Raw genomic sequence first — 23,440 nt, 5'->3', positions numbered from 1 at the left:
AGCACAAAATAACGGAGAACATTAAAATATGTTTATAAATATTCCTTACGTTGACGGAACTCTCTTAAATTGTAAACACATAATGCTCAGGTGCACCTCGTTCAAATTGAAAACGGGGCTCTCCATTTACAAAGCCGCTGCCATTTTGATTTTTTAAGCCGGTTCGTGAATTAAAAAAAACGACATTTTTTTATACAAACTACTTAAAAATACAAACCAATGAACTTTTCTACAATAAAAGTAACTATGACTATGGTAACATTTATTTCTTGTATATTTATATTATTATATATATATAACATTTTCTCTTTGTAAGAAAACATAATTTTCTTGGTCACTCTTGGCTACGAATGGAAATAAAGTTGATATAAAAAATGTATATTCGCGAAAAGTATCCTTACTTTCATCATATTTTGCTTAAGGTAATTTTTTTGAGTACCAAAACCTATCTCTTTACAACCCCCTCCTTTTCATAACCTATTATAATTTCATCAATCATAGCCCATTTACTGTAGGCTGTTTTTGAACCCAGTCAACGACGGGTACTTATGCTAGTATATATATATATATATATATATATATATATATATATATATTTAAAGTGATGGTTGTGTTGTTCCAACGATTTAAAAGAGTGTGGGCATCAACAATTGTGGGGTTTTCAGCCTTTTATCATTTTTTATTTCAAAATATTTTTATAACGCGTTTCCAGCTTTGTACAGCTCTCTTCAGATAAGTTTTTATATAAAGGTTATTTTAAGTGAAGGGTTATTCTGGAGACCATTTTACATCTAATAATTCTGAGTGTGTTTTTTTTCAGAGAAATGCCAGTCTCTGACCTTTGTCGCCAATGATCAGCGTGTTGTGGAGTCTAATCAGAGTTAAGTTCTTTTGGAGAGGAGGGGACTTTGTGGCCCATTTGGCAAAGATTTCTATGTTTTTTTATGACTTTCTTTCTTTTTTGGTACTAACGCCCACACACACACATATCGTTTATCATATATATATATATATATATATATATATATATATATATATATATATATATATATATATATATATAAGAATATTTTATTGTTTAATATAATTTTAGCATTGTAATATATACATCCTTCCAGAATTTGACAAAAAGAAGAAATAAGCAACATTAGTAGAAATTAGTCTTCCCAATGAGCCTGGTTTAGCAAAGCTGAGAGGAGAAAGATAACGAAATAACAGTATTTTTATGTACGACATGAAATAAACTGGAATTTGGGGAATTATAGAATCAAGTTGACTCACGAACAAGAATTTCAAAAATAACTGGCAAATATACCCAGCGAAACAAGTGGAGTAGAGAGTCCAACAATTGCACTGAAAGCAACGGTTAAAGTCTTTTAAAATATACATCTGCTGAAATGCATCAGCCAACGATTGAATGTTTGGAATTCAGTAGGATGCACTATCTCCAGCTTGAAGAGCGTTCTGGATAATGTTATGATTGCTGCCCAAAATCAAGACTTGATAATCATTGCTTTTAATAAGATGACTGCCACATAAAGGTAGAGAATCTGAGCAATCTGACACTCATCTATCAGCTCGGGGACGGCTACTATACAATATGACGAAATAGAGTATCAATATCTTTCTTGAACTACTTGTAAAATAATAAATATTGAATGCAGCAGCAAGTTCTAGGAACATATAACTGTTGTAGACCCGTGCTAGGGGTTACAGATGAAAGAAACTACACGTAGTGTAAAGTGTATAAATAAAAAAAAGTATCATAAAGAATACAGGAACCACTAAAGTGGTATGAGAGGAAGGTGTTTGTAGCATGCGGTTGAACATGGTATGGATGTGTCCATTTAGTCTTTGAAACAAGTGGTATTCATAGGACTGATTGATTCCACTTAGTTCTCAAATAGGCGTGATTTGTACCTCACAACAACGACATATAAACATTTCGAAATAAATATAACACCATTTACTATAACTATGCAATTCTTATATTTACGTATCTAGAAAATGCGTCTATTAAGCCTGACATAGTTATATGGGACAAGAAAAAGCAACCTTAGTATTAGTTAGTCTTCCCAATTATGCTGGGTGAAGCAGACCGAGATGGGAAAGAAAACGAAAGATAATGGTCTTATGTACGACATGAAATTAACTGGAATCTAAAAAGATCGCCATCATTCCAGTAATTATCGAAGAACCGAACCCATGAAAAAGAATTTTAAAATCTACTTAGCAAATATACGTGTTGAACTAAGTGTAAGCGAGATACAATGTATTGAACTTTATAGGATCGTTAAGATTTAGAAAAAAATCACTCTGCTAAATGTCTGAGATAGTGTGCGGATATCTGACATCAAATAAACTGCCCTTTTCCCCCAGCTAGAATTAAGTAAAACTAATCTTTAAGTCAAATACATTAAATAAATATCACAAAACCTATAAATATAGTAATCAAACTAATCCCAGATTTACTCTATGCAAACATATTTGAAAATATTAAAATTCCTACCATAAAATTTGTTTACTAAGAAAACTGCATCTAGCATTAGATAAAGATGTCATATACCGTTAAACGAAACTAACACAATTAACCTTATTCGAGTATCAGTTGCTTCTAGTCCGATTCAGAGACATAATCTCCATTTCAACATAAATAGAAATAAAAACACAACACCACGAATTATTTGGCAAATAATACAAATCTTTCCCCCTTCTACCTTCCTATATTCCTCTCTTTTCTGTCTGTCTGTGCGTTTGTCTGCCCCTTCCCTTCCCCTTACCCCCTCCGTTTTCTCGTCCTTGCTCTCTAATGTATGAAATCTATTATAGTCGCTTTTATTAGATTATCTACCCAAATTCGGTTATCAAGTACCCGTTTTCTCTAGCGGGCGGAACGGCCGTTATACTCATTATCTGGATTATATTTTGGCCGGTATCCATATTATACGTTTCTAATGGATATAGATTCCGAAGTGCTGAAGCCAAGTGTATTATTTAGTACAAACAAAATACTGTTTACACTATAGTGCACCAATGCCCATGGGATACAGATAGAAACACAAATATGCACAGATAATGATGTAATAAACATAAGGCGACTCTAGTCGTCTAGACATTTATATAAATGTTAATTTCAACTGTATTTGTAGCGATTAACATTGCCTGTGTGTGGTTTTTCTTTGCTAATGGAGACAGAGAAGGCGTCGTGGCCGGGTTAGAATTGCCCGATCGGCTGTAATCCTAACTCTCCGCACTAAGGATGCCCGAAAGGAAGAAACACTGGTGTCTGTAGGTATTAAAATAATTATAGAAATAATTATGTCAGCCTCTTTAAGAACTGAGCAATATACGTTGAAATTAAAGTCGGTCAATTAAACTCGCACGCGCAGATCATAATGTTATAATCATAAGATAACTCTAGCCGTCTTAACATTAATATAAATGTTAATTTAAACTGTATTTCATGCGGTTAAAGTTCACCGCGTGGTTTTATCTTTGCTAATGAAATAAAAGATGGCTTCCTGGCTGGGTTTGAATCTCCAGGCCGACTGTAATTGCAATATCCGGCAATGAGTGGTGTCTGTGGATATTTGATATAATTATAGTAATTATATATATATATATATTTATATATATATATATATATACAATGACCGCACATTTAAGCTAGTAATATCGTCCTAGAGTTACTTCTTACAGGTAGAGTAATTATATATATATATATACATATATATATATATATATATATATATATATATATATATATATATATATATATATATATATATATATATATATATACAGGGTGGCCACAAAGTCACGCACCAATGTTAATTACAAAAGTTAAAAAAGTTATAGTAGTAACATTTATTCAAATTCAAAGTTCTTTACAAGGATTACAATTGCTCGATATGTTCGCCGTTTGCAGCTATGCACAAGCCAATACGAAATTCAAAGTTCCTGTAGACACGATTAAGTAAATCAGCATCACCATCAATTTGAAGACAACCATCAATAATAGAACTCTTCAGATGATCCAAATCACAAATCTTCGTTGAATAAACAATTTGCTTAATGTGATCCCAGAAATAAAAGTCCATGGGGTGTAGGTCAGGCGACCTGGGCGACCACTCTACCGTACCTCTTCGACCGATCCAATTTTCGAAGTTCTCGTGGCGCCAGTCACGCAAAATCGTGTCGTAATGCGGCGGGGTACCGTCTTGCATAAACCAAGTAGGTCTGCCGTCTCCAAGTAAATCAAACTGCGGTATCAAATCATTTTGCAACATGTTGAGGTATCTTTCGCCAGTAACTGTCTGATTGAAGACGAAAGGGCCCACCACATGGTCGCGCCACAAACCACACCAAACCATTATCTTGGGACCGCTGTGTTCTTTGCTATCTAACATAAAATGAGGATTGCCTTGCGAATAGTATCGGCAGTTCTGCCGATTGACCTCTCCACTAACATAAAAATTTGCCTCGTCATTAAATAACATGTTTCCCCTAACAAAGTCAGGATCTTCCTCGAATTGAACCTGAAACCATACAGCCATTTGTAAACGTCTGTCACTATCATCCTCGTACAATTTGTGTAGAATTTGAAGTTTGTAAGGATGAAACTTTTCTGCTTTGAGGACCTTCAACATTGTTGAACGAGGAAAACCAATTTCACCTGCTGCCCTTCGCACTGACTTCCTTGGACTGCTTGCAATTTTTTCCAACACTTATGCACGTGTCTCTGCAGATAAACCTGGACGCCCACTTCGCTTTTTGCCAACGGCGCTACCAGTTTCTCTGATTTTGTTGATTAAGCGACCGACAGAAGTGTGTGACACATTTTCATGAGGATGGTTTCTGTTGACTTGCTCAGCAACACTTCTGTTGGTTGCACCATCACGACCAGATAAGAAAATTATTTCTACGCGCTGCCCTGTAGTCAATGGCATGTCTGATCTGAAATAAAAAAATATAAATTAAAAAATTATATTAATAAAAAATAAATATTAACATTGGTGCGTGACTTTGTGACCACCCTGTATATATATATATATATATATATATATATATATATATATATATATATATATATATACAGGGTTTCCGTAATGTTACTATACAGACACCCTGTAATATATTAACAGTACAGTAAGATATTGTATTAAAATATTTATTTGTAACAAAAGAAATAAAAAGAAATAACACCTTTATGTTTATAAAAATCTCAGAAAATACACGTGTTACATCCGAAAAGACTGTAACAATCAAGGCAAACAATTTCTATGACAAATATTCCTGTGCGTTTTCTGTTTTCCAATATCGCTTCAAAATAAATTTGCGCTCTTCCAAAGTTAGCTTGCGTGGCATGCTTGATTAAATAAACATGTAAAAAAATAAATATTAACTATTAATACAAATATAATACAATAAAACAATAAGACTGTATAGTAACTTTACGGACATTCTGCATATATATATACAGTGATGATCATATTTATTGGCACGGTAAAATAAAAGTTAAATTTTGTCTAATAAATTCTAAAAAAGGGATTAAATTAAAGAAAATAACAAAGTATATTATGTATTTTTAACTGGCCTTTCCGATGCAGCAATCGGATTTTAGAAAAAATAAATAACAAAGGTACAACAAACATAATTGCAAAAAACCCTTGTTCAAAATTATTGGCACGGCTTTGTTTTTCTTTTAGTATCAGTATAATATCAATCAATTTCCGGTTTACGTGCTTTCTGAACTTTTTTATAGCCATATTATGCTTGTTTAACGCTAATTCAGTGAATAATTTTTTTCAGATAATTTTTAGATAGCGATTTATTTAAACTATTATAAGTGACTAAATTATAATTTTCAATCGCCATGGTTAAAACTAACGAACACAGCGAAGACGTCAGGAAGCTTGTTGTAGCATGCCATACCAATGGGGAGGGCTATGATAAGATTTCAAAGAAGCTAAACGTTCCCAAATCCACTGTTAGAGCCATAATAAACAAGTTCAAATCGCAAGGCCACGTTATGAGTTTAGAGGGTAGAGGGGAAAAAAGGATTCTTTCCCCAAGAGATGAACGGAAAATTGTTCGACAAGTAAAACAAAACCCAAGGATCTCTGTTAGGGAGATTGTTGATGAACAGAGCACCTCTGGAGTGAATGTATCTCGACATACAGTTGGTAGAGTTTTGAAGAGAGCTGGTTTAAAAGCATGTCGTCCGAGAAAGACTCCCTTATTGAAGCCTATGCACCTGAAAGCAAGGCTAGCCTTTGCAAAACGTCATATTGATAAAGATGTTGCATTCTGGAAACGTGTTCTATGGACTGACGAAACGAAAATAGAGTTATTTGGCCATAATAAAGTGTCTTATATTTACAGAAAATCTGGCGAAGCTTTCCTGCCTAAGAACACCATACCCACAGTGAAGCACGGTGGAGGCAGTTTGATGTTTTGGGGATCCTTTGCTGCCTCTGGGCCAGGGCGACTTGTTAAGGTCACAGGTCGCATAAAAAAGGAAGATTATGTTAAAATATTGGATGAAAACCTGAAAGACTCTGCTAAAGAGCTCTCACTTGGTCGTCGTTGGTGGTTCATGCAAGATAATGACCCAAAGCATTCGGCTAAACTGACTAAGAAATGGCTTGAGGACAATCATATTAATGTTTTGGAGTGGCCATCACAAAGCCCAGACCTTAATCCAATTGAAAATTTATGGAGAACATTAAAATTGAGGGTAATGCAAAGGAAGCCTAAGAATCTTATTCAATTGGAGGATTATTGTCAGGAAGAGTGGGCTAAAATTACTACTGAAGAGTGCAACAACTTGGTTGTAAACTATGAAAAGCGACTGAGGAAGGTAATCAAGGCCAAAGGCTATACAATTGATTATTAAATAAATCGTGCCAATAATTTTGAACAAGGGTTTTTTGCAATTATGTTTGTTGTTCCTTTGTTATTTATTTTTTCTAAAATCCGATTGCTGCATCGGAAAGGCCAGTTAAAAATACATAATATACTTTGTTATTTTCTTTAATTTAATCCCTTTTTTAGAATTTATTAGACAAAATTTAACGTTTATTTTACCGTACCAATAAATATGATCATCACTGTATATATATATATATATATATATATATATATATATATATATATATATATATATATATATGCTACCAAGGCATCCGGCGTTGCCTGATCGTAAGATATGCTTAAATGTGATTTCAATTTATGCTGATTACATTATTATTATTACAGGAACAATTCCATATAGATTATTTTATTAAATCTAATATACAGTGGCGTCAAAAAGAATGTCCGCACTTGTCATTTTTTCAAAGACGGCAGATTTAAGCTAAATTAAATGCAACTGTTAAAACAACCTATACCTTATTTGATTCGCCTTTTATTCATCGATAATTTATCTGCCCATATTTGACTGTTAATTGAAGTATCTTAGTGTTTACGTCAAAACTACATTCAAATCGAGGAAGCAACGAGAAACTCTGCAGCAACAAATGAGCTTAAACCCAACTTTTTAGGCAACAAAACATCTTTAGTTATTGTTATATTTTCAGGTTATACAACTTAACATTTAGTCCATGTGCCTCGACTTTCTCTTTGTTTTCGTCAGCAGCTCTTTACCCTCCACCCTGAGAAAAACGGTAGGAATAGCTGCAAGAAGCAGCAAAACACCGGAATGTTCGTGATGCCCCTAAATCTGGTCGTCCTATATTTACTTCATACAAGGAAGACAATGCTATCAAGATCCGCAACCTAAAAAACACATTTAAAACTACTCCCACGAAAACAACAACAGTGTAATCTTGTTAATTAGTGTTCTCTTTCTACAGAACACATTGAAGGAAATTTAATTTGCGAGGCTGTGTTGCAAGATGCAATCTAATGATTTTTCTAAAGAACAGATGAACCGAGCAGCCTTCTTGGGACTTAGGTTACTGGCCATAATAGGTTAGTGAGCACCGCGGCATACCATCATTTATCTTCATTCTACGAATGCCAATTCAAAATGTATTTTTTTCAAAAACATCGCTGCAAACAAGTTGTTAATCCTCGTGATGAACAGAGCTAACCTGAATGAAGGGTGATGCATATTAACCTTTGTCTGCAAAATACCATGAGTATATGTAGGAGGAAAAGAGTCGGAAGAAAAAGAATTTACAAGCCCACAGTTCTTTAATAAAAGCTTCTGAAATACGAATCCTTATTACAATTAGATGTCAAAACAGGTAATTTATAGTCTATTAGACGAACGAGGCAACCGAGCAGTAACGAAACAAGCAGAAATAGATTAGTCAATTCGCAAGTATATATGTCATAAAATTATTTAAAGAAAATTGTGAAATAAAAACATCCAGTATATGTGATCGTCCGCATAACAGAAAAAAATGTGAAATCAATAAAATTATTTACGGTCAAATCTCTTACACCTAATAGTTTCCTGTTGCACTTTATATCATCATGAACCTGTGCCGAGACGTGTATTCTCACTAGTAATCACTATTTGAATAGCAGCTTGATCTATTAATATCCAAAACTAAATAGCCTTATCTTCTATAATGACAGCAAAACATATAAAGACGCCATTTTGTAAGCTGGGTTTTTATTACTATAAATACATTAAGAACAAATGTCCCTTTGGCTGTGACCTTCCGTTGTGAGATTAACAATACGTTTCAATGTGTAGCCAATGATGGACAAAGAACAGAACGGAGCAAATGACAGTTGTAAAGCCAGGAAAACGATTTACAGAGCAGACAAAAACGGAGACACTAAGGATGACTAAGGACTTCTTAGACACCGATTCTTTTTTATCCTTCCGGTTTCAAGGGAAAAGCACTTCCTTTTATTCTGACTTCTATTCTTCAATCGATTCGTTTGTTTATCAATCCGTTTATTTATTTATTTCATCTTCTATTCCTTTATTTTCTCGTTCGTTCGTCTTTGTGAGGTTCGAATAAATGTATTCCATTGTTTATTGTTGTACGCAGTCTTCATTAGAGTCCATCATTTTGCCATTCTTTTATTCTTTTATTTGATCGATATTTTTATATTCTTCGCTTATTTTGAATGTAATTTTATACCAGAATAAATAGTAAATTTAGGTCTTAATGTGTCATATCCCCGAAACTCTTGAGTATGGGACGGGGTACGTTTTTTCTCTCAGCAATTTTCGACCTGGATGTTATTTTCATAAGATTTCGACCGATATAACCTCGAATTCTCTTTAGATTCCTCGTAGCGAATGATGGTATAATTTTTGCCAGAAGCCGTGGTGCTTAGGAAAAGTCCGGTGTTATAATAAGTTATAATAAGCTATAATTTAACATTTTCTAGTTGTTTAATAACCAGTCTTTAATACTGGCGATACGAAAGGTACAAGTAAGAATTACGTAAGACTGCTACTCAGTCATTGTTGACGAAATGTGAATGAAATTTTCCCAATGATTAAATAAGGTGTTCAGCTTATTTCATAAACATCCTTAAATTTTATAAACACATAAACATTCACAAATTCGACAAGAAAAGATTTACAGAAGTTACATCGATGGAAACGTTGGGAGAATTAACTTCTAGAGGTTGAACCCCAATTACAAGTGACGAAACCAGACATATTATTTCTAAGCGAAACTGGCATAAGGCCGAACACTTTCCTAGATGAGTTCATAATTAAAGGATACTCTAACTTAACATCTAAATCTTACTCCTAAGATCGCCATAGGCATGGAATATATGGCTACATTAATGTATGCTTTCTTGTGGTAGGGATATCTCAAGAGAAAATCCTAGTTTACCTTATATGTGCTTCCGGGTTGCACGTGCTTACACCACTGCATTTATATTTGCCCTCTATCGACCCCACAAAAGCGGGGTTACTATTTTTAAGAGTATATCTGAGAAAATTGATCACATCCTGTCTGCTCATCCTTCGGCTAACGTTCACATTTGCGGTGACTTCAATGTCTATAATGTGGAATTCCTGACCCACTCAAATAAAACAGATGATGAGGGGAGGTTCTGTCATGATTTTGCCATTGACTATGACCTCACTCAGATTGTTCACGAACCCACCCGTGTGCCCGATACTACCAGTCAGTATGCAAGTCTTCTAGACCTATTTCACACAACTTCCCCTGAGTTATGTTCACGTTCCGTTCTATCTCCTCTGTGATCCTCTGACCAGTCCGTTGTATCAGTTAAGATAAAATTAAATGAAATAAGTCTTGAGACGTACCTCTCTACCGTACTGTATGTCGATACTCTATGGCTGACTGGGATAGCTTCTGTACATTTATATTTGATCTACCTCTGCATTCCATGTTTTAAAAGGAGGTGTCCTCTATAGTATTAGACCTGACCGAATGGTTAATTTTAGGCATAAACCGATGCACACCATCCAAAAAATTCCGCCAAAAACTTAACAGCGGGCTATGGTTCTCCCCAGAATGTGCTGCTGCCATCGCGCACAGAAATCCATTTTTTCCATAGCTACCAACGTAATAGATGTACTGAGACTAAAGCTGCTTTCAGGACTGCCAGGAACCACTGTAACAGAGTAATAAAATGCAAGAGAACGATATGCTCAGTCTGTTAAATTCAAAGTAGCTGATCAGCGGCTTGGTTTCCACCAGTTTTGGCAAATAGCAAACAGGATCCTGAACAGAAGTGTGCGTTCTATCCCAACCATCACTAATGGACTTGAGGTCATCTCGTAAGCATCAGACAAAGCCAAACTATTTGCCAAGAACTTTGCAGCTAATTATACCCTATGCGACGAAGGCCATCAACTCCCCGTATTTCTTCCTATAAGAGGCAACACGTTATGCAATACATAGATATCTGCGCGTTAGATCGCCAAGCTAATAAAGAACCTTGATTCGAGTAAGGCAACTTACCCTGACGGCATTCCAATTATAGTATTGAAAAAGCTTCAACCAGAACTTGCCTCCATACTTACAAAACTGTTTAAGCGTTGCCTTAAGGAGAAGTGCTTTCCAACACCCTGGATAACCTCGTCAGTATGCCCTGTATTTAAGAATTCAGGTGATTAGTCCTCTCCGTCTCAGTACAGACCAATAAGTTTCCTATGTGTCCTGAGTAAGCTGCTGCAATCCATATAAAATAAAGAAGTAATCAACCTTTTTAATGACACTCAATATGGGCTCCGTTCTGCCAGATCTACAGCAGATGTGCTAACAGTTATATCGCATAGGTTTAGTGAATCTCTCGACAAAGGTTTCCTTTCTAGGGCAATTGTCTTGACATATCAAAGGCCTTCGATAAAGTATGGCAAGATTTCCAGCTACTGTATAACTGGAAATGTTTACTCAGTTCTTCAATCATTTCTCTCTGATAGGCTCATAAGTGTAGTGGTTGATGGGCAGAAATCAGAGGCCCACAGTATTAAAGTTGGAGTCCCTCAAGGGTCCATCCTTCCAGATCTACATCAATGATCTCCAAAACTACATACACTAATCATTCGTCAACATCTATACTGATGACATGACAATCTATGGCAACACATCAAAGGCCGTAAATGACAACGTTCTCTCTGATTCTCTTTCCTCTTATCTTGAGCGAAGAGGTGGCTGGTTACTTTTAATGCATCTAAAACCAAGCTGTTATCTTTACATCCTCGACGCTCTGATCCCCATCAGGCATCAATTGAAATGGATAGCTCTCGTTTTAGGGAGGCTCCTTGTTTTGATAAGCTTCTGGGCTTGACCTTAACTCCTGATCCTTACTGGAACATATACATCAAGTCTGTCGCCAAGGTCGCTGGGAAAATGGTTGGTACCTTCTACCGCTCCAGAAGATATCTCACTACTGATTCAATTCTCTATCTGTATAAAAGCCAAGTACGTCCAAGGATGGAGTACTGCTGCCACATCTGGACAGGAGCTGCTAAAAACAGCCTATCCTGCCTTGACAGAGTACAAGATAGACTTCGTGGCTTAGTGGGGGATGCCTTTTTCTCTTCCTTGCAACCTCTCTCCCACAGAAGAGACGTTGCGAGTCTGTATTTGTTTTATCGTTATTTCCATGGGAAGTGCTTTTCTGAGCTCCAATCCCTGGTCCCCCTTCGCCGATCTTTCACGATACACACCTGTCTAGCTGAAACCACTGTCAATAATTTCCCCCACTCTTTATCTGTGCCTAAATCAAAACGTAGATTCCATGAACAAAGCTTCTTTCTTAGAAGTGCACGCCTGTGGAACTCTCTTTCGTTTGCCTTTCCCAGATGAACACAACTTGGATGTCTTCAAGTCCAACATAAACAAATTCCTGATGAGCCGCCACTTTAAGTAAGACACTTTATCAAATCTCCAATACTAACGATTACTACGATACTATCCCGTTGATTACTGTACACGAATTAACCCTTATCCCCGAGTGGCTTCCGGGCCTTAATAAATGGTGACCTCCATGTAAATAAAAAAGAAAAAAAACTGTTTACTCCAAATAATTCTATTTATCGATCCTCATCTGTTATATAGTTGTTATTATTAGTATTAGACTATACCACTTGTGCGCGTATGTTACGTGAGTTCTTATTAGTAATGATATGAGTCTTAGTGAGAGTTCTTGTCTTATTACATATGATGTTGTATCTTAGAGAGAGAGATGTGTATGTAATGACATTTTATACACAGACATATAATAACAATACAATTTACCTTTTTGTAGAAATCACAAACACAAAGATGAGCTTTATCCAAAACACATGATGGATTTATTTAATACGACCGGTCGGGATTTCCTCATTAAGAACTCAAAGTTTCACATCTTAGTTTCTGAAGTAACGTCTCGCTTCAGACGTCCGCCTGTCTCTGAGTTTTCTCACTGACTGTCTCCCCTGACTGTCTCTGACTCTCTCCCCGACTCTCTTTTTGACCAACTAACTCCCACTTGCTATATTGAGAAATCCATGCATCCCGGCCACGTGAGCAAAATTCACATGTTTCAACATGCGCGACTTTGCACGTTTTCGACATTGATTTCCCAATAACCTATTTTTCTTGTGTTGTTTCCACAAAGGAATTTAACCTACATATCTAATTTATTTAACCATATTTTATTATCCACATTCTTTTAACAATTGAATAGTTTATTTATGATTTATTTCATCCGAATTAACAATTTACTGGACATTCCATTTAAACCTATTGTTCTTTAAAACTTATGTCCAGGGTTCGATTTCTGCTTTCTCTTATTTCCATTTTAACTAATCTCTCTATTTTTATACTTACATGAACAGGGGACAGCCCTTATCATGTAACATCCCTCCCTTCCATATTTCACAAAAAAATGTATGCATTTTTAACTTTAGTACATTTTTTTATTTTTACATCTACATCTACACAACCACACGGCTAGAAAGATCAGGCTAAAAAAACACAAAAAAAAAAATCTCTTTCATTCAGCCCTTCACAGCCGACTTCACAATTATTTATTTTTTTATAAGATCAGGACCTTTCTGATCTTTGTGGCATTTACTTTTTGGGTGTAGGATATTTACATATGATACACATCAGCTATTTTCCAGCCACCCATATGCCGCAGACTAGAGGTTTTCACCTTTCTCGAAATGGACGACTTCCTTCGTCTCAAAAGTGTTCTGATCTCTCTTTCCGCATGGTTAGTCTTATCAAGTATGGCTTTGTTTTTTTTTATTCTAGAACTATCTCATACGGGACATACCAAAGCTCATATACTAAAATCTTTGTGGTTGGCTTCAGAAGTTTAAGATATACCTTTTTTTTTCTCTCATACGGATACACTCGGATTTCCTTGCTTGGATTTTTGAAACTTCGACGAGGATTTAGAAATATCACCCCTAACTAACTAACACGTTTCGCGCTCAACACCTTAATTGCGCCTAAATTCTATCTAATTGCCCGATTTTTTTTTGTGATTTTTCTTTTCTCTCACCAGGGCTTCCAAGATCCAGCAGATATATCCCACATTCATGCGTCTCTAAAAAAAATACAAGGTTATATCTTTCTTACGTAATCTACGGCATATTTTTGCTTGTCTCTTACTTCATTAAGCTATATGTGATTGCCTCGGGACTACCTCTCATCGGTTTACTGGCCCCCTTAAGAATTTTCGTATTCTTTCCAACGCCTGTTTATTAATTAAGCCAAGACTTACTACTTTGCTTGGAGTCGTTAACGTGCAACCAGCTTATTTTAAGCACTTAATTAACCAGGTTCCCAAATTTTTCGTATAGGGGCACTTCTTGTGCTTATCAATCCCTACCAAGTAACTTTTCTTGGAGAAAAATTTTTAGTATCTCTTAAAAAACAACAACAAAACCAAATGCTAAAACAAAACACCTTTCTTACGGCTTATCACATCTAAAAACTCCAAATACCCGTTTACGTAATTTTAATTCTTGTCCCCCTTCTAAAATTCTAACTGAATATGTAAGCCAACCATACGTCTTAACTTATTTTCTACTAGATCATTTTAATCTAATGTATATTTACGGATAACTTTGAATTCTTGCTGTGAAAATCATAACAATACATAAGACAATTTACAATATTTGTTCAACATCATAAAAACATTTTAAAAAAAAAAATACCTTAATACATTTAAACATTTTGCAACAGTTATAACTTTTTTTTTTTTAACAACAAAAAAAAATCATCTGTAACAAACAACAATTCAACAGTCTGTCCAAAACAATTGTCCCTTTTTTTCAAAAACAAAATAAATGAACACGCAAAAGCCGAAAAGTTCACTATGAACACAAAATGCATTTCAAAACAATTTACACGCTGTTTCATAGAGAGTACATGCGACCTTTGAAATTCCTGTTTTGATTGACAGATTAAATTCAACAATTCGTCCAAACGATTTCATATTGACACAGATTTTCTAATGACACTTCTACAAATTTCAAAACAATAACATTAGGGTGACACAGTCTCTGCCTTCGCGTGTATGTGTGCGTGTTTTTTTTTACAGACCAATTCATTTATCAATGAATTACGCATGGTGACTTGTTTACTATTTTTTTCCATTACTATGAATATCTTTTTTTTTTACGGCATATCGGCCTTTTCTTCTTTTTCTTTTTTTAATATTTCTTGTATCTTTTGTTCTCTGTGTGCGTGTGTGTTCATTTTTTTTCTTTTTTTTTCGCATTTCTGTGATCGTGTAATTTTTTTTTCCGTGGTATTATTTCTTTATTTTTTTAAATTATGTTGGACCCCTTTAAAACGTTGTTTCTTTTTCTTTTTCGAATTCTGAGATCGTGTAAATTTTCTTTGTCCGTGGTATTATTTATTTATTTTTTAAAATTATGTTGGACCCCTTTAAAACGTTGTGTTTCTTTTTTTTTCTTTTTCTTCGTGGTATCGACCCCAGGTTCGGTTTCTGCATCGCTGATGCAAAAGGTTCACGAACACCAAATTGTGTGTTGTTATATAGTTGTTATTATTAGTATTAGACTATACCACTTGCGCGCGTATGTTACGTGAGTTCTTATTAGTAATGATATGAGTCTTAGTGAGAGTTCTTGTCTTATTACATATGATTTTGTATCTTAGAGAGAGAGAGATGTGTATGCAATGACATTTTATACACAGACATATAATAACAATACAATTTACCTTTTTGTAGAAATCACAAACACAAAGATGAGCTTTATCCAAAACACATGATGGATTTATTTAATACGACCGGTCGGGATTTCCTCATTAAGAACTCAAAGTTTCACATCTTAGTTTCTGAAGTAACGTCTCGCTTCAGACGTCCGCCTGTCTCTGAGTTTTCTCACTGACTGTCTCCCCTGACTGTCTCTGACTCTCTCCCCGACTCTCTTTTTGACCAACTAACTCCCACTTGCTATATTGAGAAATCCATGCATCCCGGCCACGTGAGCAAAATTCACGTGTTTCAACATGCGCGACTTTGCACGTTTTCGACATTGATTTCCCAATAACCTATTTTCCTTGTGTTGTTTCCACAAAGGAATTTAACCTACATATCTAATTTATTTAACCATATTTTATTATCCACATTCTTTTAACAATTGAATAGTTTATTTATTATTTATTTCATCCGAATTAACAATTTACTGGACATTCCATTTAAACCTATTGTTCTTTAAAACTTATGTCCAGGGTTCGATTTCTGCTTTCTCTTATTTCCATTTTAACTAATCTCTCTATTTTTATACTTACATGAACAGGGGACAGCCCTTATCATGTAACACATCTAGAAGAATCGAAATATGCTTTATGACCATCTATTACTTGTACAATTATGTTTACACTGGCACAATATTCGTATTCATAAGCAACAAATAGTCATACTTTTTTTATATTATATGACATCTAATGTTTTTCATCTTAGCTTGCTGATCTGAGTTTCTTCGACTTCTCTGTATAAATGATAGTTAAGAAAAAAAAACGTATACTGAAAACAAAAGAATTCTTCAGATTCTCCATAATAAGAATAATATTCAACATGAACAAAGACCACCTTCCTCCAGTGTGCATAAGTAATGGGAAGATACCAATATGTTTTCCCGATTCCTGTGCAACTTCCGATTGTCTTCCGCATTTTCGATTCCGATACATTTATCTATTCTGATTCCAATTCTTTTAAATGTCTAAATAAATACTTTTTTTATCATTTCGGAGGGCGGATTAAGGCAAAACCCATGTAATATGTGCATATATTACGCAACGTAGAAATATCTATCTATCTATTTATCTATCTATCTATCTATTTATCTATCTATCTATATATATGCGTGTGTGTGTGTGTGTGTGTGTGTGTGTGGTGTGTTATTTACTTGTAGAAATACAGCTTGTATATTTTGTAAGCTATCCAGCCCACTAGCTGTTGCGCACAGATACAAACACATGCACACACGCACACTTAAGAAGGCAAAATATTTTCTATTTCTGCTATTTTAAATACATCCTATAAAATATATTAAACAAACAAAAAGCAACCTTGTAAATAACGAGGATGAATAATCCCTTATAGAGTATTTTATGAACCTATTGTTAAATCGCTATATAACAGAAGGAAGAAATTTAAAATTAGATACTCAGAATCAAATATGGATTTATCATATTAAAGAATTATAACTTATATATATATATATATATATATATATATATATATATATATATATATAAATGTAACTGTTGGTTCGTATATATATATATGTATATATATATATATATATATATATATATATATATATATATATATATAAATGTAACTGTTGGTTCGTTCGGAATTAATTGTCTTAAAAACCTCTGGACGGATGGCTTCCACGTTTTGGTATAATATGTTTACTATATCCATGTGTGTTTTTATATATTTCTTTTTAATTATAACATTATACTTAATTTTTCTCTGATAAATAGGTGTTTTCTTTGTACCGAGAGGCCATTTTTTATTTAGGGACAATTATTTATTACCGCTTCCTGTCACATGACCAGTGTTACAATTTAGCGGTTTTCCTGCTAGATCTGGAGATTTCGTTTGCAATCTAGCGGGGAATTCTAGAAAATCTGGAGATATTTGGCACCCACACACCCGAATTAGATTATTAAAAAATAAAGAAAACCCGAAAAGCGATTGAAAATACTTTAAAACATAAAATAAACTCATTCATGTAAGTAAAAAAAGTAGCATTTATTACCTTTGGTAACAATTATTTATTGATTAAACCCGATTATTTGTTTTGTTTTTCACCTTTTTTTCGACTAACCATTCTTAAATCTTACTATAAAATCGATTTTTCCAAGTACATTTTAGGTGGGGGGCATTCCAACCTCCGAAGGGGTTTGTATTACTGTACACATAGATTCGAAAAAGTTGTTAAAAACAAATATATAACAAATAAATGTTATCAAAGGCAAGATAAGTTACTTTTCTGCCAAACTGAATATATTTTTCGTGTTTTTATTCAATGTAACATATTTATTCAGCTAGAAAAACATACAGTGTTAACCGATGTATTTGAAAATTCAAGATGGCGTTGTTAACGAGCATCTCCCCCCCTCTCTGGCTTTCTTACTCTTTCTATTTTCTTTCTCTGTGTCTCTATAAGAGAATAGAGAGGGGAGAGAGAGAGAGAGAGAGAGAGAGAGAGAGGTGAGTAAACGTGAAGGTAGACACGTTTACCAGAACCAAAGGTCAGCTGACCAAATTACGTATGTGTGACGTGGTTGGCTAGATCTGTGAGATTTGATTTGAGCTTTGAAGAAGAAGGACGTTTTCCGTGGTCTCCCCCTCTTAACTGGGGAGGGGGGGAGACGGACGCTGACGTGTGTGAAGAAGAACTAACACAAGCCGATTTCACTTCCACTTCTGCAGAACCTCTGGGGAAAGTGAAATAAAAAAACTATAAAACCATTTCATCGTCTTGGAGTGATAAATCTTCGTCAAACAGGTATCAAGTCTCCCTCCAGGATGAGAAATTTCCAGATGATCCGTTTTGAAGAAGCAGAGGTAAGTTCATAAATTACATGTCACACACACGATTCCCTTTATGATAATCAAACACACAACCATTTATATTAGAGACAATCACACGGAATCTTTCTTATGTTATATAGAAAACGTAAAAAGTGGCCCTAAATGAAGAACTCTATATAACATATTCAAATGTAACGAAAGCTCAATTTGGTACCCCTCGAGGATAACTCAATGAAGAACGAATATATAACTTATTCAATTTGGTGCCTTAACTGACCAGACCACCTAGCAAGGGTGGGTTTAAAAGAAAAAAAAAGAAGAAAAAAAAAGAACTTCGATTACCACGGGGGAAAAAGGACGAAAAAAAAGACAAGAAAAACACAATAAAATGTCTGGGAAAAAAAAAAGAAAAAAAAAAAAGAAAGAACAGTAAAAAAAAAATACAAATCAACATACACACAACGTAGGGTCCATTAAAACACTAGGCGAATTAGAAAAATAATTAAAAAAAAAGAAAAGCAATACACACGTACAACCTTTTCACGAAGAAAGAAAAGGAAGACATACAGACACACAGATGTAAAACTTTATATATAGAAAATAGTTAAAAAAATGTTTATCGTATTAGGAATTAGCTCGTTATGAACGAAGAAAAATATCACTTAATGTAAAAGTTAGAAGGGAAAAACAAAGAATGAGTCTTTCAGCTTTACCACAAAGATAAACATGTCAATCACAAATATGTGTTATGAATATTTTGTGCCATTTTTAAACTGTGAACTAAATGTAACTTTTAATGAAAAACAATATGTACTGTTGATGAAAAGACAATGGTCATGTCCTGTAAAATGATTTCTTTTTCTTTTTCGCTGATTGTGCGAATTTTTCGTAGGAATTTTTTTTTTTTTTGATGACGTGGTCAAAAGGAGTATCCACGAATCTGTGTTTTGTTATTTGGAATTTTGTTGTTAGTGAGATGGGACTTTGTGATTGCTTATAGGATATTTTTGTATTTTTTAATTTATTATTTTTATGTAATTGATGTGTTGTCAAACGGTATTGGCAGAATTTTCTTGTTCTTTGACATGTATTTTTTTTTCGCAGAATGGTGAGGTGAAATCTTTGCTTGTGGGGTCTATTGAAAGAATGATTAATAAAAGAAAGAACGTGTTGCTAATTAATTAATTAATAATCATAATAGTAATAATAAAATTGAAAAAAAGAGAAAGAAATAAGATTTAAACAGTGTAATAAATGATTTAAAAAAAAAGTTTCGGAAGAGTCAAAGGTTCAGTCGGTATTAATTTCAATTTTCGAAATGTAGAATAAATGTTCTATTCGACATGAGTGACGTTTTCACCACATAAGTAAGGTAAAAAAAGGATAAATATAGGGTTAAATAAACTATATGAAGAAATGAAAGAAAAAAGTGGGGCGTGAATGGAATTTAATTTCTGTGGCAAGCATGTTAGAATTTTGGAGAGGTGTTGAATTACATGGGTAGTTATTAATTTCATTATTCTCGGGAAATGATTCGAATTTTATTTTTTTTTATCGTGCTTTCTGTTGATTTCGAGTAGAATCAACATGGAGCAAGTTTGAGTACTTCATGTGTGGAAATCCGATGTTTTCCGTGAAGCTATGTGTCTTCAAGGCAGGTTGCGCTTACTGACTTTGGAAAAAAAAGTTTTTTCTGACATAGCAGTAAACGGAATGTATTCTGTCCAGCGTGAGCGGATCTAGTTGTAATCAACTTCAGAGAGCAAATGAAATGCCCTCTGACATGGCGTAAGGGGCAGAGGGGGTGCAATGGCTGACGTGGCCATTATGTGACGAATCGCTCAAGAGAAGATGAATGAAATATGTATGCAAGTACTTAGGAAAATAGAAGGCTACCCACCATATGGAATGTTAAGAGGTTTTTTGTTTCCCACAAAATACTAGTAATAAGAGTAGGCTTATGATGAATAGGATAAGGATTGGGATGGAAAAAATTTTTAAAGTGTAAAAAAAAAAAAAAAAAAAAAAAAAAAAACATGCTGGGTGAATTTAATTAGTATTATTAAATTAAATTATTTTGGAATAGATTTGGTTGGTTTAGTTATATTTTAGGGACGTTTAGCGCGTAGTTGCATTTTTTTTCATGAGAATTACAAGGCGATTAGGCTGTAGAAAGCAGTTTTTTCTGTTATTTTATTTTTTTATAAGCCACGGTATTGTCACAAATTAGAAAATTTGACAGGGGAAATACTATTTTAGAGTAATGAGTACCCTGTTAAAGCAATACTAATGGTTCCAGTGAGTTGGAAGATGCCACGTAGGCCCAAGCAACGGCAATAAGTCTTGTCCAACAAAAGTCTGGCGTGCGAGGTCGCGATAATTCCTCAGGGTACGGAGCGACTGGACAGTCGGTACCAAGCCTAATCACGGGGAGATAGAAGAAAGGGAAAGATGCAGATAACGTAAGGGACAAGATAGAGCCTTATTATTTTTTTTATTTTTTTAGAGGAATGTGTGAGGGATATCTAGGTTGGAATCTTTGGACTTGCTGGGAATGCGGAAAAATCACAAAGGGAAAGCTACTTAGTTAGAAATCGATGCGCAAGTAAGCTTTGGCGCATTAGTTAGGGAGTGATGATTCCGTATCTTGTCGGGTTCCAGGAACTCAAACAGGCTCCGAGTGAATCAGTGTGAAGGCGTATCTTGGCTTAGACCAACCAAGGAAGTTAGTAGAAGAGCTTTGTGAAGTCCCGAAGTAGTAGATAGAATAGAACAAAGCTCCAGTAATAGGACCACTCAGAGAAAGACGTATGGGCATTACAGTAAAGGAAAAAAAAACTGGGACTTAGGCCTATGCTGAAAGTTGAGAACGCGAGTGGGATGGTTGGGTCGGTAGAGCATCAGACTTTTAATCTGAGGGTCTGGGGTTCGAGTCCCCATGCGATAAAGCTACCACCAACATGGAGCATCCGACGTTCTGGTCGTAATTACGATATGCTGGCCCCATTTCGAAAAAGTGATGGAAAATGGAGTCTCCATTTGTTTGGCCAAGTGGTCCAAATAAAGAGCAGAGTCAGTGGAAAATATCCAACAATGCGACCGCCTAGACAAGATGTATATCTGCAAAGCTGTATCTTTGTCTAACTTGGAAGCAAGTTAATGTCGAGGAGAGACTTTCGAGAAGCAGCAGAAGGGTTGATAGTGTAGTAGAAGAGTACTGGTGCCTGATATTTCTTGGAAAAGGGGTGAGTCCGGAAAGTGAAAAAATAAAGATGTACTTCGGACATAATTATTTTTTTTTAGTTAGTTAGTAATTAAAAATGTATGGCTTGCCATACATTTTGATAAAAAAGGGGTGGAGGAATGTTAACGAGCATCTCTCCCCCCCTCTCTGGCTTTCTTACTCTTTCTATTTTCTTTCTCTGTGTCTCTATAAGAGAATAGAGAGGGGAGAGAGAGAGAGAGAGAGAGAGAGGTGAGTAAACGTGGAGGTAGACACGTTTACCAGAACCAAAGGTCAGCTGACCAAATTACGTATGTGTGACGTGGTTGGCTAGATATGTGAGATTTGATTTGAGCTTTGAAGAAGAAGGACGTTTTCCGTGGTCTCCCCCTCTTAACTGGGGAGGGAGGAGACGAACGCTGACGTGTGTGAAGAAGAACTAACACAAGCCGATTTCACTTCCACTTCTGCAGAACCTCTGGGGAAAGTGAAATAAAAAACTATAAAACCATTTCATCGTCTTGGAGTGATAAATCTTCGTCAAACAGGTATCAAGTCTCCCTCCAGGATGAGAAATTTCCAGATGATCCGTTTTGCAGAAGCAGAGGTAGGTTCATAAATTACATGTCACACACACGATTCCCTTTATGATAATCAAACACACAACCATTTATATTAGAGACAATCACACGGAATCTTTCTTATGTTATATAGAAAACGTAAAAAGTGGCCCTAAATGAAGAACTCTATATAACATATTCAAATGTAACGAAAGCTCAATTTGGTACCCCTCGAGGATAACTCAATGAAGAACGAATATATAACAGCGTCTCACACCCTCTTTAACACCGTAAGTTTGGAAAAAGGTGTTATAAATAAAAAACTATACAAAATACTATTAAAAACGCCGAATATATGTCAACCTATGTCACAGTAACATGTATTGAGCGAGTTTTTAACAGTATTTTATCCGGTTTTTTATTTATAACATCTTTTCCCAAACTTACCGTGTTAAAGAGAGAATCAGACTCCATCTTGAATGTTCCAATACATCGGTAAACACTGTATGGTTTTCGAGCTGAATAAACATGTTACATTGAATAAAAACACGAAAAATATATCCAGTTAGGTAGAAAAGTAACTTATCTTTCCTTTGATAACATTTATTTGTTATATATTTGTTTTTTGACAACTTTTTCGAATCTATGTGCACAGTAATACAAACCCATAGTGAGAAAACACGGAACATTAATGAGTTTTTTTGGGGGGGTGAATTAGCGATTTTTAAAATTTCAGACGATAAGTTAAAAATCTAGCGATTTTCTGGACATTTCTTTCTCCTGATCTTGCGTTTTTTTTTTTAAATCTCAGTTGACAACATTGCATCACTGAAAAAACACCACAGGCTTAATGTAAACAGAATGTGTTTACAATATCGGTAAATTTTCAATGGGTTTAATTACATGATTATTGATAATGTAACCATGTGATTGAAATTTAATTTAAATTAACCACACGTGGTTGCAAAATGAATGCCGACGCTCAAAGTGTATACACATTTTGACTCCTCCCTTTACTTAAAAATTCACCAAAAATCAGGAAATTAACGAATTTTAATGAAAATGGCAGTATTTTTCAAATAATGATCGCAGAATATAATGAACTAATTATTTTTACTTAATTCTTGGTTAAAATGTTTTATTTTGTTTAAACAAAAAATACCTTTACTAAAGTTAT

Source organism: Euprymna scolopes, chromosome 15, assembly GCF_053919585.1.
Source record: "Euprymna scolopes isolate OS-2025 chromosome 15, ASM5391958v1, whole genome shotgun sequence".
NCBI lineage: Eukaryota > Metazoa > Mollusca > Cephalopoda > Sepiida > Sepiolidae > Euprymna > Euprymna scolopes.
This window is presented reverse-complemented; position numbering follows the sequence as displayed.